Raw genomic sequence first — 18,821 nt, 5'->3', positions numbered from 1 at the left:
ATACATATATATATATATATATATATATATATATATATATATATATATATATATATATATATATATATATATATATATATATATATATATATATATATGTATATATATATATATATATGTATATATATATATATATATGTATATATATATATATATATATATATATATATATATATATATATATATATATATATATATATATATATATATATATATATATATATGTATATATTTAAATGGGTGGGTGTAGATACATGCATACATACATGCATACATACATACATACATACATACATACAGACAGACATACATACATACATACATACATACATACATAAGTACACATGACAGACGTATGAAGCAGGAGACTCATGTAGCGTAATTGTTTACAACTCTTACATAAAAAAATAAATAAACAATATAATTACTTCATGATAAAGTGTAACGCGGTTTTAGATGCCAGAAGAGATCTAGTGAATATTACTTTTCTTGAAAAATATCCTTTTGAATTCATGTAATGGAACTTAGTGAATTAATATAATGGAACGTTTAATAGAAATAACGAGGTCGCTTGTATAAAATATGTACGGTACTAAAATGTCTTGTAGTGATTAGAAAGTGTGAAAATACGAAACATTTATACGTGTGGGCACTAACTGAATTTTGATCAAAATATAATGAAGAAAAGATTAACATGAAAATCTTCTTACGTAAAGAAAATTATTAATAAGAGGGAGAGATTCATGCAGAGAAAGAGAGAGAGAGAGAGAGAGAGAGAGAGAAAGAGAGAGAGATGAAGGGAGAGTGAGAGAGAGAGGAATGGAGAGAGAGGGAGAGAGAGAGAAAGAGAGAGAGATTTTCTGAAATGCAGTGTAAGTATTCTAGAATGTTTTCGATAAGTAACTTATGGATTTAAATGTGCTTGATTGATGTTGCCTAGAATCGGCATTTAAACCTCGAAAAATGTTTCGATTCCACCTTTGTTTTAAGTTTTCCTAGTCACTTATATTATTATTATCATTTATTAATATCTTTATGTGAAGGACATTCATTGTATATCTTTTACATGATTGAAATTTTGTAAGAGGCGAACTCTGCGGAATTTCAAGGGGAAAATAAAGCCTTCAGACATTTTGTCTTGCTTATTACCAAATGATTCAGCCACGTCTGCGCTTAGGAGAAATTATAATTTTGAGAGAGTTTCTGAAGTGCCTTTCTGGTCGGCAGGATACCCGTTCTGTGTAACTGCGGCAACATGTATAATTATACCGGATCTTATTTCACGCTGTTGACAGAAACAAATGGTTGTTTTTTTTTTCCTATTTCGGAACGGCTCTTGAATTCACTCTCCATATGTGTGTGCAATGATCAACCGAAAATTTGATAAACAGAGTCATGTGACGAAAGAAATGCAAGTGGCACTTTTAGCTCTTTCTTGGTAGGGAAATTATTTTCTACTCTAGGCACAAGGCGCTAAATTCGTGGGGAGGGGACCAGACGATTAGAGCGAACCCAGTACGTAGCTGGTACTTAATTTATAGACTCAGAAAGGATGGAAGGCAAAGTCGACCACAGGGGAATTTGAAATCAGAACGTGAAGACAGAGGAAATACCGGTAAGTATTTTGCCCGGTGTGCTAACGTTTCTGCCAGCTCGCCGCCTTTCTTGGTAGCGAAATTGAGAAATTGATGACATCCCGTTTTATTGATTAATACTTGTCATATGCCGCATATATCTAAACAGTTGAGTCACTTTCTTTCTTATATCAATCGAGGAAATATACAAGTGCCATAACTACATATTTCACCAGGTAGCACAAGATGCTGTTTAGAAATCACAAAATGTCGATTAAGTAATTTAAAAACGTACAATTAAAAGCATAAAATTTGCTCTTCCCTAGCAGTAAAAAATGAGGGTAATGATGCAGTTTAAGATAGCTCTCAAAAGCCATTTTGTTTTTGTTGTTTAGACAGCAGCCAAGGCCGTCGTGTAAAAAAAAAAAACATTCACATAAACACATTAAAGCTCACGCGAAATCTTATTTCAAAAGTAATCAGTTATTTTTTTTAATAATATTTTATACATATAAGGTGATATCATATAAGGTGATATCATAGTACCAATTAAGTATCAGTATTACCGATTGGGATATTGTATTTCGAGGTAAAATAATTTATAGCAGATGGATATCTATCACCGCATAACTGTGACATATAACGAAGGATATACTTATGATTAATGAAATAAAGGAGACATATGTTATATATATATTGACATTGAGATATGATAATTAATTATTTGTCAGCAAGTCCATTGGTTATTAATTATGTATCTTCCCCTTTCTTTCTCTCACGCCCGCATTCGCGCGACGAACTCACTAACTCTCTTACCGACACACTCTCTCTCACTCACACTTACTTTGCGTTTCTGAAGTAAAACAATTATATACTCTTATATATACCACCACACACAAGCAAAAAAACATACTAAAACATATATACTTATGTATTCTGTTTAAAATGACGGTATAGGACAATGCCATACGTGTGTATACATGTGTATATGAATGTGCGTGAGTATAATTTGTGCGCCTGTGTGTAACGTGTGCGCGTGTGTAGTGTGTGTAGTGTATGTGAGTGCGCCTGCATGTGTGTATCAATAGTGAAGGGTTTCACTTTTAAGTCAATAATTGGCACTTATATGGTCTCATAATGTATTAAGAAGAGTGTGTATGGGTGTATGTATATGCGCATATGTTCGTATGTATACGCGATTGTCTGCACCTAGATATTAAAGACTGCAAGACAGAAACACCTATTAAAAAAATAATGATTGCACACGTATAAAATAAGTATTTAAAATTGTAAATATATTTAATAAATGTTCAGTATATTATTATTTGAAGATGTTGTAAATTATGCATAAAATATAATTGGCAAAACAATATTTAACTAAAATAAAATACATTGAAGTAAAAGACTTCGTTAATAGTTTTGTAGGAGGTTGTATAATAAGGTATAAGTATTTAAATAGATGTCTATATTTTATGTTTAATGACCATGAAATCTTTTCAGACTGCTATATATGTTTTATTACACTATAAAATAAAATATGCGAACAGTTTTAGTTGTTTGTTCGTTTTGTGTGGAAGTCCAGAATGCGAGTAAATGAGGGCTACACACTGCACAGACTTATAGCATTGTTTAGTATTGTCTATTAAACAAATTAATAAAACGCACAGATAAAAATGTATCTCTGTATTTGTCTCTGTTTATATTTTATATGTATACATACAAATACATACACCCCCCCCCCACACATATATATATATATATATATATATATATATATATATATATATATATATATATATATATATATATATATATATATATATATATATATAAAATATACAAGAATAAGGGCAGGGAATCGTCAATTAATAATAGAATTAATAATTAACAATTTTGCCAAGTAGTTCAGTATGAAAAAAACCTTAATCGGTAAAACTATTTATCATCATAAATATACAGGGATTAGCAATTGAGTTGCTTCTCCAATATACTGAAAATTTAGAAATAGCAGTCAAAGAACTACTGATTCTAAACTACAAATTTTTCTCTAAAACGGATGGCGATATTTATGGCACACATAGAACAAAAAACCGGAGGGAAAAGCGTAAACAAAACAACAAGGACTTGTTTTGTTTACGCTTTTCCCTCCGGTTTTTTGTTCTATGTGTGCCATAAATATCGCCATCCGTTTTAGAGAAAAATTTGTAGTTTAGAATCAGTAGTTCTTTGACTGCTATTTCTAAATTTTCAGTATGTTGGAGAAGCAACTCAATTGCTAATCCCTGTATATTTATGATGATATATATATATATATATATATATATATATATATATACGCACACACACGTATGTGCATGTGTGTGTTATAAACCCCATCATTTATTATGATAATGGTAATTCGTAATGTTACTATAGTTGTTTCTGTATATATATATATATATATATATATATATATATATATATATATATATATATATATATATATATATACGAGAGCGTGCTGGAATGTTCCTGGCTTTAAGCGTGTCTCGAAAGGGCTGGCTGGAGGCCCAACATTTCGAGTTGCTGGGCCCTGAAAAACTAAACGATCACTGCAATAATTATGTGAATCTAAGAGGAGAATAGGTTTAATAAAATCATAATTAAATGATATTCCTTCAAAGCCTATGAAATTTGAAACAGCCCCTTTTTGTATATGCATGCATACACACACGCACGCACACAAACGCACACACACAAGCGCACGCATACGCATAAACACACACACACACACACACTCACGCACACACACACGCACACGCACACACACACACACACACACACACACACACACACACACACACACACACACACACACACACACACACACACACACACACACACGTATATATATTTATATATATTGTTTACTTTACCTTCGAAATGTTTCTAACCAAATATTACAAAGGCTTCAACATTGGTTGACTAATTTTTTCCAAAACATGGGCTTAAATATTATTTTAGATGATGATATAACAAAAGTCAACTTTTGGGATATTACTCTTAGCCTATATAATAATTCATATTTCCCATTCTATAAACCCTCAACTAATAATATTATCTCTCTCAGTATTCGTCCGAACACTATTACAAGGAACTTAGAAATATTTCCCTTAGACTTTCTAGATTATTTGCTAATGTTGATATCTTCAACGATAAAGCCGAATTTTGTAATCCTGTCTTACTTAAAGCAGGCTATATAGAAAAAAAGTTACATATATTAACCCTATTGACTTAAATTCTGCCTCTATTAACCAGGGAATAATAACACATCATAAGGGTAATAACAATATACATTTAAGTTCGAATAACAACACTAAATCGAAAAATGTAATTTTTCGACGTTAGGGAGATACCCGTTCTTTATATACTTTTATACTTCATATAAATTATTTTTACCGTAATAACACGGTGTGCCCTAGTAAAACAGTTTGGCTGATCATTCCATAAGATAAACACATCAAATTCAACCTCCCTTACCAGTTTCGTGAAGCTATAGGTCAGAATTAAAAAAAAAATTCCAGATACCATTCCATTATCAATTCACACCGAATTAGGATAGGTTTTTCACACACCAAAAACGTTTCAGAAATCATATCCTTCGTATAACAAGTTGTCAAGTAAATCCACTTAATGAAAATAATAACAATGATATTATTAACGCTAACGATTCTTTGTACAATAATAACAACAGTATTAATATTTCGGGTAGAAATTCGATTCGTATTCGATTCCTTAGCCGTACATATATGTGTGTGTGTGTGTGTGTGTGTGTGTGTGTGTGTGTGTATCTCTTTTACTCTTTTACTCTTTTACTTGTTTCAGTCTTTTGACTGTGGCCATGCTGGAGCACCGCCTTTAGTCGAGCAAATCGACCCCAGGACTTATTCTTTCGAACCCTAGTACTTATTCTATCGGCCGCTTTTTGCCGAACCGCTAAGTTACGGGTACGTAAACACACCAGCATCGGTTGTCAAGCGATGTTGGAGTGACAAACACAGACACACAAACATATACACACACATACATCTATATATGTATATACATATATACGATGGGCTTCTTTCAGTTTCCGTCTACCAAATCCACTCACAAGGCTTTGGTCGACCCGAGGCTATAGTAGAAGACACTTGCCCAAGATGCCACGCAGTGGGACTGAACCCGGGACCATGTGGTTGGTAAGCAAACTACTTCCCACACAGCCACTATATATATATATATATATATATATATATATATATATATATATATATATATATATATATATATATATATATATATATATATATATATATATATATATATATATATATATATATATATATATATATATATATATATATATATATATATATATATATATATATATATATATATATATATATATATATATATACATATATATATATATATATATATATATATATATATATATATATATATATATATATATATATATATATATATATTTATATATATATATATATATATATATATATATATATATATATATATATATATATATATATATATATATATATATATATATATATATATATATATATATATATATATATATATATATATATATATATATATATATATATATATATAAAGAGAGAGAGAGAGAGAGAGAGAGAGAGAATGAGAATGATAACAACAATATCGGGATGGAATTTATAAACGAACGTTTCCGCAATTCAGTTGATTTTGATATACATCAGAGTCAGTATCTTTGAGATTAGTACGGTATATTCTGCATTATCTGCGGGCATCATCTTTGATCCATTTCATCAGGCGATACTGTATAATTAGATGATTCACAGAGAGATGTTTACTCCTTCTTACTAGTATGAAGAGATAAGAATAACTGATTCATCCAGTTATACAGTATTGTCTGATTAAATGAATCAATGCTGATTCCCGTGGATAATACGGGCTATGCCGTACTAATCCCTAGGATACCGATTCTGATGCCAAAAATATTTGATCTGTGGAATCGTACGTAGCGATGTATTAAATATTTATAAATTCCATCCTTGCATTACTGTTGTTACTGTTATATGTATCCCAAATTATATCGGTATAACCATGTTTCAACCCGAAAATCTGCCTCTCAAGTCACTATCGTTAAACGATAGTTGGCGTAATAGGAGCTAAATGATGACTTGGTCGTCACGATATTCTAATCTTGCTGACTTTCTTCTCTGTATCTCTTATATGTTAATCAGTAATAACATCAATATAATATATTATTGTCTGTTTAAATTTTGTTGGATATTGTCTTTCGTAAATTTTTTGCGTGCTTCCAATTGTTAAAATTATCGTAGTAATGGTTTTGGCATGTTATTTAATTTGTCAGCTCTTCGGCTAAATATCTTGTATATGTTTATGCAAAGCAACCGTGAGCACATACCTATCCTCAGACATTCAAATAAATTGAACCAAGTGTTAAATGTCTGACTTTAGATATATGAATCCCTTTAGAGATATGTGTTGAAGAAATAGTCCTCATTTTCTGATGAGAGAAAATTATAATTCGAACAGTTGATATGACGTAATATAAGAAGAAAGAAAATTATGAAAAGAAGAAAGCATCTTCCTATAATCACCCCTTCACGTTCTTTGATATATGCCTCTATAGAATTACCTACGTTACACAAACGCGTACGCATATTCGCACTCGCATACGTGCACATGTATGAATGATATACATATATGATATATATATGATATACGTGTAAGCATTTGTGTAAATATGCATGCATATTTGTATATTGTGAGACCCGGATAATACATAGACAGGGTACAAATTCACATTTATTCTCCTTTGAACACGTATTGACGAACGATATTAGTAAGCCTTTCAATTTAATAAGCCTTTCATACATAAGAGTTTATCATTTGTCTGCATATCTTGATATTTAACCAGGGCTCAAAGAGATGTTAAATTCTAGAAAAATACAGTGTCCTAGGATGTATTAATCGTTTAAACGATGAATTATTTCATTGAATATACGTAGTTGCATCACAAAGTCCTCGGAGTAGTTGAGTAGCGTGGAAACAAACAGCATCACACGGTTGAGTGCGCAGTGAGAGCTAGCCGGGACCTTCATGAGGCTGTATTTTGAGTGACATCGATGTATTTACTTCGTAAATTGTGAAATTTTCCTTTCAGTGATCACGTATACGTTGCATTCTGCGATTTTGTGATAGACAAAAATTTGGAACAAAGAGCCATCTTCAAATTGTGCGTTAAAGTAAGGAAATCTGCTGCAAGGACATAGCGCATACTTCGGCAAGCACACGACCAATGTTTCAAGTGGCAAGGGTGCTTCAAAAGGAGCGATGAGCGTTCCGGAAGGCCCACCGCGTTTGTCACCCCAGAAATGTGGAGATTATCCATCAGCATTTGCATGTAGATGGTCGGAAGACATAAACTACATTGCTTATTGGTCCGTCGTATGTTGTTGGTCTTTTGTAATGGGTTTGTGCAGGCAATACTAATGTCTGAATTGAATATATGGTGTATCTCTGTCATGTTTCACCCCCGCCTGCTGCCACTAAGCAGAAAGAACATCGCATTAAAATCTGTCAAGGTCTCCGTCAGCCTGCTGCTTACGACCCATCCTTCATGCCGAGAATCATCGCCGGAAGGAGAGGTGGGCCTACAGCTACAACCCTGAGATAAAGCAGTAGTCGTTACAATGGAAAGTCCTTTCATCTCCACTACGGAAAAAGGCACGTCAGAGCCGCAGTTTAATGAAGCGTATGGTCATAGTTTATTGGGGGTTTTTTTTCGACATTCGCATTATTTTGCATCGATAATTTGTCCCCCATAGCCAGAGTATCAATCGAGAGTTCTACTGCGACGTTTTGAAGTGATTGAGGGAGGACATGCGGCGAAAGTGACAGCAGAATTGGATTCATCACGATGACATTGGATCCTGTCACCGAATTCTTCTCACTCGTACGTGTCTCTCCAAAACAACATATTATCGCTTCCCCACCCACCCTATTCGCCAGACTTAGAACCTGTGGACTTCCACCTCTTACCCAAGAGAAAATGCAGCTGAAAGGTCATCGGCTAAACACCGTTGTCAAGTTTCAGAGCGAATCGCACAAGGTCCTAGACTCGCTTCCGGAAAACGACTTCTAGGCCGGATTCCAAAAAGTCGTAGGGACGCTGGGACCTGTAAATGGCTGCACAAGGTGAGTAATTCGAAGGAGATGAAGTTAAAACTTAGGTAAATAAGTTGCTTGTTTAAAAACCTAAGAAGTCCCGGCAATTTTTGATATTACGTCGTATTATACATACGTTACATCGCCAACAAACTAATTTTGAGAACTAATGAACGTTACTGCATATACATACATTTGCTAATGTTCACATTATTTGCATGTTATGGGGCTTTTTTTTTTTTGTATTTTTGTGCATAAATGCGACAAATAAGCATAGAGATATTTGCAAGCATGTTACTGATAAGTTATTCATGTTTTTATCTTTCACTTCAATGAATGATGTATTTAACATCAATGATCTTTTCTTCCATTCTGAAATGCGATTTAAGAAATCTACTTTTATTTTGTCAGAGAAAATATATTTATGAATTATTTATTATAGAGATTATTACTTCCATTTTATATCTATCTTTTTTGTTCCATTTCCAATTTATATCTTTCTTATATGCGGACTTGGGTTACTTGTTTATATATCTTACATTCAAATGTATTTCTCATATCATATGCAGCTATGACATTTTTCACTATGCCCACTCTTTATTCCAATGATTTCGGTGTGTTTGTGAACATCTTATTCTTAAGAATACCCGTACCAGTTTACATATAGCACAGAGTTTTCTCTGAGCACTATCATATTGGTGTACTTACACTCTCAAATTTATTTTTGGTGGACGCTCAGTATTTTTCTCAGTTTACCATCATAGCGAAAGTTGAACATTTTTCGCAGCTGACGATGTATATATTTTAAACTGAAATTACAATTTGACAGAACTTACCCCAGGAGTCATCAATAATTACCAAACAGATGTACAATATTGAAGGCGCTAATATTTGATATATTTAAAATTGAATAGGACACCTGCGATATGTATTTAGAAACACCAACTGTAGTTTAAAACCTTGCTAATTTACCATCGACATATTCGTACACGGTGAGAGTCGACGTTAAATTAAATATATATCAACAATTATAAAAGAGATTATTAGTTCCCTGCTTTCATAGAACATCAAAATACCCTATAATACGTCGTAAATGAATTGACAACCTGTTGTGAAACACGGTTTAGGAAAGAATAGTTTTATTTCCTATATGTTTCGACACTCATTTCTCCAGATTGATTAATTTACATAATTATGTTCGTTTTTCTTTTCTTTGCTTTTTATTTTTTTTAGGATTATCCAGTATTTACATTTGACGGATAGTTGTCCTCCTCTTGTTTGTTGTGAGCACAACGTCTCAGCTCATATACCCTCCAGCCTTTTGAACCTGGGTTCTCATTCCTAAGGTATTTGTCGATGTTATTATTATTATGCTGCCTGGAATCGAACTCGAAATCATGGAGTTAGTAGCCCACGCTCTTAACCACTACGCCATATGTAAATTTTGGGGCTATAAATCTAATATTTTCCTATCCTTCCTTAATACCGGTTCCCATATGCTATTCATATCTGCACTCGGTCTACTTAGGAGGTTATGAGCTGCTTCTTTAGTCTTCGTATTTTCCAGTGGTGTTCTCTATCTATTATTTTAACTTCATCGCACAGGGGGAGGTGGTCTCCATTTTTCCATACATGATCAGCTATACCCGATTTAACAATATCTCCTCGTATCACAGCTTTCCGATTCTCCTCTTCCCTTATTCTGAGGGGATGGCATGTTTCACCTTTCTATGACCTACCACATGTGCATGGAATGGCGTACACGCAGTTTTTGGTAATATTCTCTTCTATTGGTGGTTATACTCGAAGGAGATATTTGCGATATCCGTCAAATGTAAATTATGTAAATAATGTGCATAATTCCTCATCTCTTAAATATAGAACTGTTGGAATATCCATGTTATATTTACTATATCAGCGTCTATTGTGCAAAGTTTACGTTTTCCTAATTTTGCCTTGCCCTTTAACTCTGTTAACATGAGGTACCACACTATCATTTTCTTCTCCTTTTCTTCCTCAGATTATTGATAGTATAAAAATGCATATTAAATGTTCTTACAATCTACTTCACTTAGTAGGGATGTTGTTTTGGTATTTGGCGATACAGGGACTCCTCAGATCTTAATAATGTTTCTTAGAATATTTACATTGTTGATCTAATCTCGAAATGCGACTTCCGTCGTTTTTAGCCACTCTAATGAGGAGCCTGTTGTACAATTTACAAAATTGGTTATCATAAGTAGAAATGCTATTTGGTTGGTTGCTTACTCTCCTGAGTTCATCTGTTGTTTGATCAAATCTGTGCTCTTCCTGCATGGTGTCTAAATAGTAATGAAAAAAAAAATCGTGAATGAGCATGTTTTATGAGATTACTGTTTTAGAAACTAATAGACCGACCGTGAGCCATATATTCTCAATCCCAACGAGAGAATTTCTCGTCTCCTTTTACGGTGGTAGGGAGAGATGAGTGAAACATGCTGCAGGATATGAATCGCAGAGAAAGAAAGACAATGCGATACACATATGGTGAGTTTCATTGTGTGAACTGAGTACCATTTCCGCTGATGCAGCGGAAGAAGCAGATATTAAATGGATGGGCCCAAAGGCGCCAGGGAGAAAACTGAGTATTCTACATCAATGGTTCTCAACCATTTTTTAATTTAATGAAATTCCATACGCATTCGATTCGAATATAAAAATCGTTATGCATTTTTATAGTTTAATACAATTAGGAATTGTCGAAATAAATCGTTAGACTATTTTGTATACTGTCAAAGAATAACTATTTTTTGCCACATAAATTTTGGCAAAATCATATATGAATCCAGAAGTGTCATATGGAACCCTGTAATGAACCTCTGCTTTAAATGTGTGTGCGTGTGTGTGTGGGGGGGGTGAGAGAAAGAGAGAGAGAGACAGACAGAGAGACAGAGACAGACATACAGACAGTGACAGACAGAGACAGAGACAAACAGACAGACAGACAGACATACATACAAATACAGAGACAGAGACAGAGACAGAGAAAGAGAGAGAGAGAGAGACGGGGTGTCATCATGCTTACTTCTTTGTATGTAAATCTTTTCTGAGTTTGTTGAATGAAATATTAGAAACAATAATACGACAATAACACCATATGGAGCGATGTAGAGAGATGAAAAAAGGTTTTTTTAAGAAGGATTAGGGAAACAGCAAAACAACCACAGCAAGAATAACAACATCATCAGCAGCATCATTATTATTAGCAGTGACGTTGTATGTAGAATCAAAAGATTCTCCGTTATGATTGACAAGAAAAATATTGGAAAATTTCATTCTTAAACATTGTGTTGTTGTATCACGCCATATTTAGAGGAAAGTTCTACTATCAAGAGAACTTACTGCTACTACTACTACTACTACTACTACTACTACTACTACTACTACTACTACTACCACTACTACTACTACTACCACTACTACTACTACTACTACTACCACTACTACTACTACTACTACTACTACTACTACTACTACTACTACTACTACTACTACTGCTGCTGCTGCTGCTACTACTACTACTACTACTACTACTACTACTACTACTACTACTACTACTACTACTACTACTACTATAACCGATGTGAAATATATCAAATGCTTGATCGTAAAACACATGGATCGATACTATAGGCTAAAAGAAGAGACTTTCTAATATCAATCCATCTTCTATAATCATCAAATGACTCCCCTTAAAGTCTGAAGCATGAATCATATGTTGGACAAGGTAGTTTTGCATATAAAATTTCTGGAAAAGGCAGAGCTATTTCCAAACATGTAAGTTTGTATTGAATGTATATTTGTTCCCACATGTGTCAAACTTGAGCAACTTCTCTGCCGATCAAATCAATCTCATTTTACTACACTATTAAGACTTCCTTTTGACAGTGTAATATCGACAATTAATACCTTAGCAACTGTTTCAATTATAATCTTTTGCAAACAATAATTTACAACATCGTCATAAATCATATTCACTACTTCGGCTGCACTCTTCAAAACACAAATATCTTTCTCACATAAAAATAAGTGGGCTACAGAAAACTCCCTAAGCAGAAAGGAAATTACGTATGTATCCATGTGCGTGTGTGCATTTGTGTGTGTGTATGTGTGTGTATGTGGCTGTGTGTGTGTGTGTGTGTGTGTGAGAGTGTGTGTGTGTGTCTGTGTGTGTGTGTGTGTGTGTGTGTGTGTGTGTGTATGTGTGTGTCTGTGTGTCTGTGCACGCACTCATACACACACAGATACAGATGTACACTACGTGGATTGGCTGAAAATTTCCTAACCTGACCAAGATGATCTCTTTAAATATGACCAAATGAGGTTCACTTTTAAATATAGTTATCCTTGCAGCCCATAAACCTCTTCCGTCGGTGTTACAGAGATTGAATCCTATTGGTGAAGAAGACTTTACCCTAATGCTCAAGGAAGTCATCAAAAGCAAATATACAATCATCACTGCAACACTGGTTCCCAGTCAAGTGTTTATTCATGTAGCGAAACTAATGACTGTTAGATGGGGCCAAATATGGAGAAGAGAGAGAGCAATGAACATGTTCAAAGCAACAATCACGAAGAGCAGCCATTGGAATTAAGGACTCATGTACTAGAGAATTGTCCTGATGAAACAACTTCCTTTTCGTCAGTTTTTCTTGGACTTTCATCTTGACAGATTTTCGTAACTACTTTAGCAAGTTGGCATATTACTCTTTATTTGTGGTATTACCATTTTCAAAATAGCCAATGACCACAATGCTTATTGCATATTGCTTCCCATAAAACTGAGACCATTACTTACCCTGTATATGAAACGACATTAGCTTTCTTTAGAGCAGGTGAGAAAATTTTCTCTCTAGCTCTAGCACCAACGAAGGAACCCAACACTCATCCTGGTTTGTGAAACGTTCAAGGAAACCGACTCAATCTGCTTCAAGTACTCTTACATTTTCCCGTGTTATGAACAACTTAGTGCTGTTTTGATCAGGTGTCGGAAGACGTGGCACCCGCGAGCTGAATATTTCGCTATACCAAGTTTATTATCTATAATACTCTCAACTCACTCAGGGGTTATGCTAATAGCATTGGCTATTTGATTGATAGTGAGTCGCTTTTCATCTATCATGATATGGTGAACACGGTCAATTTTGTCTTCTCTGGTAGTAGTAGCAGGATGTCCAGACTTCGGGTCACTTTCAAGGCTCTTCCTACCTCTCATAAATTCAGCCGCACTGTTGATACAGCTGAATGTTATCCTGTAATGTAGCAAGAATGTCAACGTGAATGTCCTTATTTCGCAACACATGATAACACTACGATGCAAAACATTGGCAACTTTCAAGCGATGCTACTACTAGCTATAATTCAAGTCTTCTTTGAACATTCGGATGTCATTTTACCTTGAGCAAAATAAAAATACAATGGATGTATTAAAAGGAAGAATTGAAATTATTGCGTGCCAAATTTTATACCTCTAGCAGCACTACTTCATATCAGCATATAAACTTTTCCGTCCACCCTCGTATTTTTGCCAATTATTTGTGACGAATATTAATTCCACCCAAGCAGATAATTGCCTCCTGTACAAAGAAAGAAGCACTTCATATTTTTATGTCCATTCTGCTACCGATTGCAGTGACTTACATTTTCATTTCATATCATTTTAAACATAAATGAACACTATTTTCGTAATTTTTTTATACATACTCGTTTTGCACTTCCGAAATTGGATTCTATAGCAATTCAATTTGAAAGCACAACGTTTCAGGTATCTGTTGTATTTATATGGAAGCTATGAAGAGATTATTTTCCATTACATTAATAAAGTCTGACATGGCATATCTGCTCATCAGTCAACATACTTCACCATAGTAATTAGTTTACATTGTATAACATGTGACTTCAGCTTGATAAATAATTTGGTCTTGTTGAAAGATATGCTGCTCCTCAACCGCTAAATTTAAAATTTATGACACAATAACCTCCTATCCAGAAGTGCAAGCAAATCCGGAAATTAAAACATTCAATTCCATTGTGAAAGGATTGAATTCAACTCCGTTTCAATATTCATAGTAAAACAACTTATAATAAGTGTCTGCGATAATGTAATTATGTTTCTAGACTCACAATCTACTAGTGGTCTGCAGTTACCAATGCTGACTGACTTCTGTCCGGATTGCATAACATAAACGAGACTGTTTCGTGATAATGAGTAACTCTTAAATATCTGTCAAAATAATTATAGTCCACATTTCAAATATGTCTATAGTACTTGATAGAAACATTCTTAATATTCTTGAAACATCGATGCATCTTGCAACAATAACGATAACAACAACGGCAAGAAAAGCAATAATTATATCAACGGACTTTATTAATCTTCTTTTGGTGCAGTTTGTAATTTTCGTTTTCTTCTGCGGAAGGTTGGAATGAAAATTCCCATTTAATTTTCGCCAAGTTCATTTTATGAAGTATAAATTCCGATTATGAAGATGTTAATATTCCAAAATGCCTTTTTCTTTCTCCTTTTCTCCCTTCTTCGAGTCTTTATTTAATCTTTCCGTCATTCTCATTACTTTCATTTTCTTATTTAATCTACACTACTTGGAACATATAAGTGGAAATTGATGTAAATAAATTTTAAAATTCTATTAAATGTTCCATCATCGAGATATTGAACGGATATAAAAAGAGTCTAGGATAGATTGTCCCACACTTCATAAATGTATTTTTACTGTCTGAACTAATAACCTATATGCCTCCACGTCAATTCAGTTAATAGACAAAATAATTGTGAAAGCAATGTTTACATACGAAAATGAAAGCGACTAATTGAGAGTAAGGTCTGATCGATTTTGGCACCGTTTATCTACATGAAGATTATAAAATACTTCTTCACTCATGCCACCTTTGCTTTTAACGATAGTCCTGATAAAAATATCTTTCTTTACAACATCAAAGTAATATATTTTCAACCGCGATGCAATCCTCACCCTTCTCATCTTTTCTTTTGCGTCTTCCTATGCTAAATTCTATTTAACAGTTCATGCATTATTAGCAAATGGTAACATTATGATATCGATGGTGACGACGTTGAAACTGGCAGGAGTAGGTAGACGGTTCTGGTGGTGCCGATTAATGAGGAGGAGGAGGATACGATGGTTGTAGTGGTGGCGGTGGTGGCAGTAGTGGTGGCGGTGGTGGAGATGTTTATGATCATAATGGAAGGGATGATGATGTACTACTAATACTACAAAAACGACGACGATGATGATAATGACGTCGACATTGACGAAGACGACAATGATAGTAGTGATGATGATGATGATTTTGATGCTGTTAGGAAAAGGTAGAAAGGGAGAAGGTAAATAACAACAATATAAAATGACTATAAAAACGTTAATAACATTAATGATATTACAACTAAACACTAATGCGAAAATGACACCGAAATAATGCCAACTACATTTCCAGTTATACATTAATAAGTTTTGAACTACTTTCTTCTAGAGTTGGCGTTTTCGTATCATTGTTTGTAGCCAAAAATCTGTTGATATTTGATGACATTTGAACAAGATCGGAAAGTATCTTGTATTTGTCAAAGCCATTTCCTGCGCTCCGTATCGACGAAGCAATATTCGAGTAAGGTCATTCGAGTTAAAACTGTCACGAGGTATACAAACAAATGAACATTGAGACACTCGAAGTTACTCTCAATAGAAATTCGGTAAAAAACTATGAACCTAATGACAATCAAATTCTGTTATGTAATTTGAAGCGAAATGTCCTTACACTCAAGTCCCCAATAGACAACGAAAGAAAATGACAGAACAAGTAAAGTAAGTGATTGTTGATGTGTTCTTGTTGAAGCTGTGGCTGCTGAAAATCAACCTTCTTCTAACACACGGGAATTTAGAAGTGGTATATACCTGGTCATTACGTCTTTCAGGCATGATTAGTATAACTGTATTTAAATACGTGCTACGTTGTTATTTAACCCAATGGGTTGAGATGTGAGAGACAATTTATTGCTATCTCTAGCTGGTTGAGATGGTGACGAGAGATTCTTGGTTTTCGGTATTACTGCTAATTATAATGATTTCAAACTCCCTGTCTAGAGGCACCGATTTTTATATCACACATACAATAGTCTAACAATCCATATTTGCACGCCTTAGCGTCAACCAATGAACACCCGGATTGCTAATAGCATTTAAATCTTACTCTACAACTTTCTAGAGGATGAAGATATTATCATACTGTCTTTAAAATGGTATTTTGTTCAATGTAGTTATCGGTATACTGTGATTGAAATTATGCGGTGCGATCGCGGAGAGAACATATTTGAAACAAGGTATTCTTCATCAGGCTAAATAATACAAAAAACAAAAAAAAAATGGTCATGAGTCTGAATCGTGTCACACTTATTTGTGCACACACGAGAGGGTGCTGAAAAGTTTTTGGCTTTAAGGATATTGCCAGGAAATTTTCAGTATCCCCTCATAACACTTTAAGTACAGATATCCTGAACCACTCTACATACTACAAATAGAAAGAAAGTCATATCATGTCTAACCCCTTTGCATGGGAGAGCCACTTTGGATAATTCTTCCCTGTATATGTTGAGAGCTGAGCTAGGTCAAACAAGAATTCATATAGGGCGTGTTAAGTTAAGTTATTAAGACACATATCTGTAATCATAAAGAGTGATTTATTTATAAGTGTTGTTATCTCTGAGACACATAAAGGAGAATCGAAGGTAGTTAAAGACCACCTCTGGGTACACCCTACACTTGATTCGCTTTATGTTCGAAAGGAACGTGATAAAATTCATTTTATGGTTGAAGTTGTTGCTGTAAATGTATCAATTATTAATTAAATATTTTATAAGGGAACATGTTTAGTTTCATAAGGAGTAAAAAAAAATCGGGGTATCGAAAACAAAACCGTCTGTAGATGACTATATTTTTGCTGCATCAATTATTTTTCCACTACCATAACGACAAAGCTTTGTTACAAACTAATTTGGAATGTTTTATCAATATTGCAAACGTGACTTCTGCAGTTAATCACAGCAGTAATAGTGTGGATCCTTTATAAATATATTTACGACTATCTGTGTGATTCGGAACTAATGTAACGATGATCGGTGTTAATTCCTTTCTTCATGGGCGATAAATAATATTCAGTAACGCACTAAATGTGAATATAAATGTCTATAAGTTTTTCCTAAGAATTTCCCCTCAAAGTATGAAATAATTTAAATTACAAGTATTTAATAAATCAATAAACATCAATATTATTTCCGAGTATTGCATAACCCAATGATCCCCGTGTATTTGAAGCCTTATAAAATCACATGGTTGATTTAGTCATAGGTCACCTAATGTGGTTTCTCACTCAATGATTGTCTTACGTTAGTATCTTTTATTCTCAGCGTATATAGCATTCAGGTCAATTTTAATTATTTCTCCCAACCCAAATTCAATGAAATAATTACCAGTAATATACCGGAATTGATTCTATTAGATATAATGCTTAATTAAATTGGTTTCTTGAAGCTACTAGAAATAAATCGATCTTAAATAAATAGTCAATAAGAAATGTGGAACAAATGTTGTTTCAATTAGCTGGCATAACACTTCATAATAATGCTGTTTTTCCTTCAGACTGGTTCAGAAATTTGCCACAAACTGAATGTCTTACAAAAGTTTTCTAATTTAGAATTTAAGTTATTCATTTCTAACTCGGCTTTTAGACAGCAAAATTACGAGGAGTGGTTATATCTGTTGTAGCTGATCATTAGCAAACGGCGATTGCCTTTATAGCTATGTAAACATCGCTCTCCAGCGTACACTTCACAGTTGTATAAACCATGAATTCTAGTTGCAAGATTGTTACAAGTGTAGCTAGATTTAACAAGTTGCTTGCGATTTCTATCTTGATAAGTCATATCTGCTTAATGCTGGTGATGACAGGCGATCGCAAATT

Source organism: Octopus bimaculoides, chromosome 3 (assembly GCF_046866305.1).
Source record: "Octopus bimaculoides isolate indiv1 chromosome 3, ASM4686630v1, whole genome shotgun sequence".
In the NCBI taxonomy this organism is placed as follows: domain Eukaryota; kingdom Metazoa; phylum Mollusca; class Cephalopoda; order Octopoda; family Octopodidae; genus Octopus; species Octopus bimaculoides.
This window is presented reverse-complemented; position numbering follows the sequence as displayed.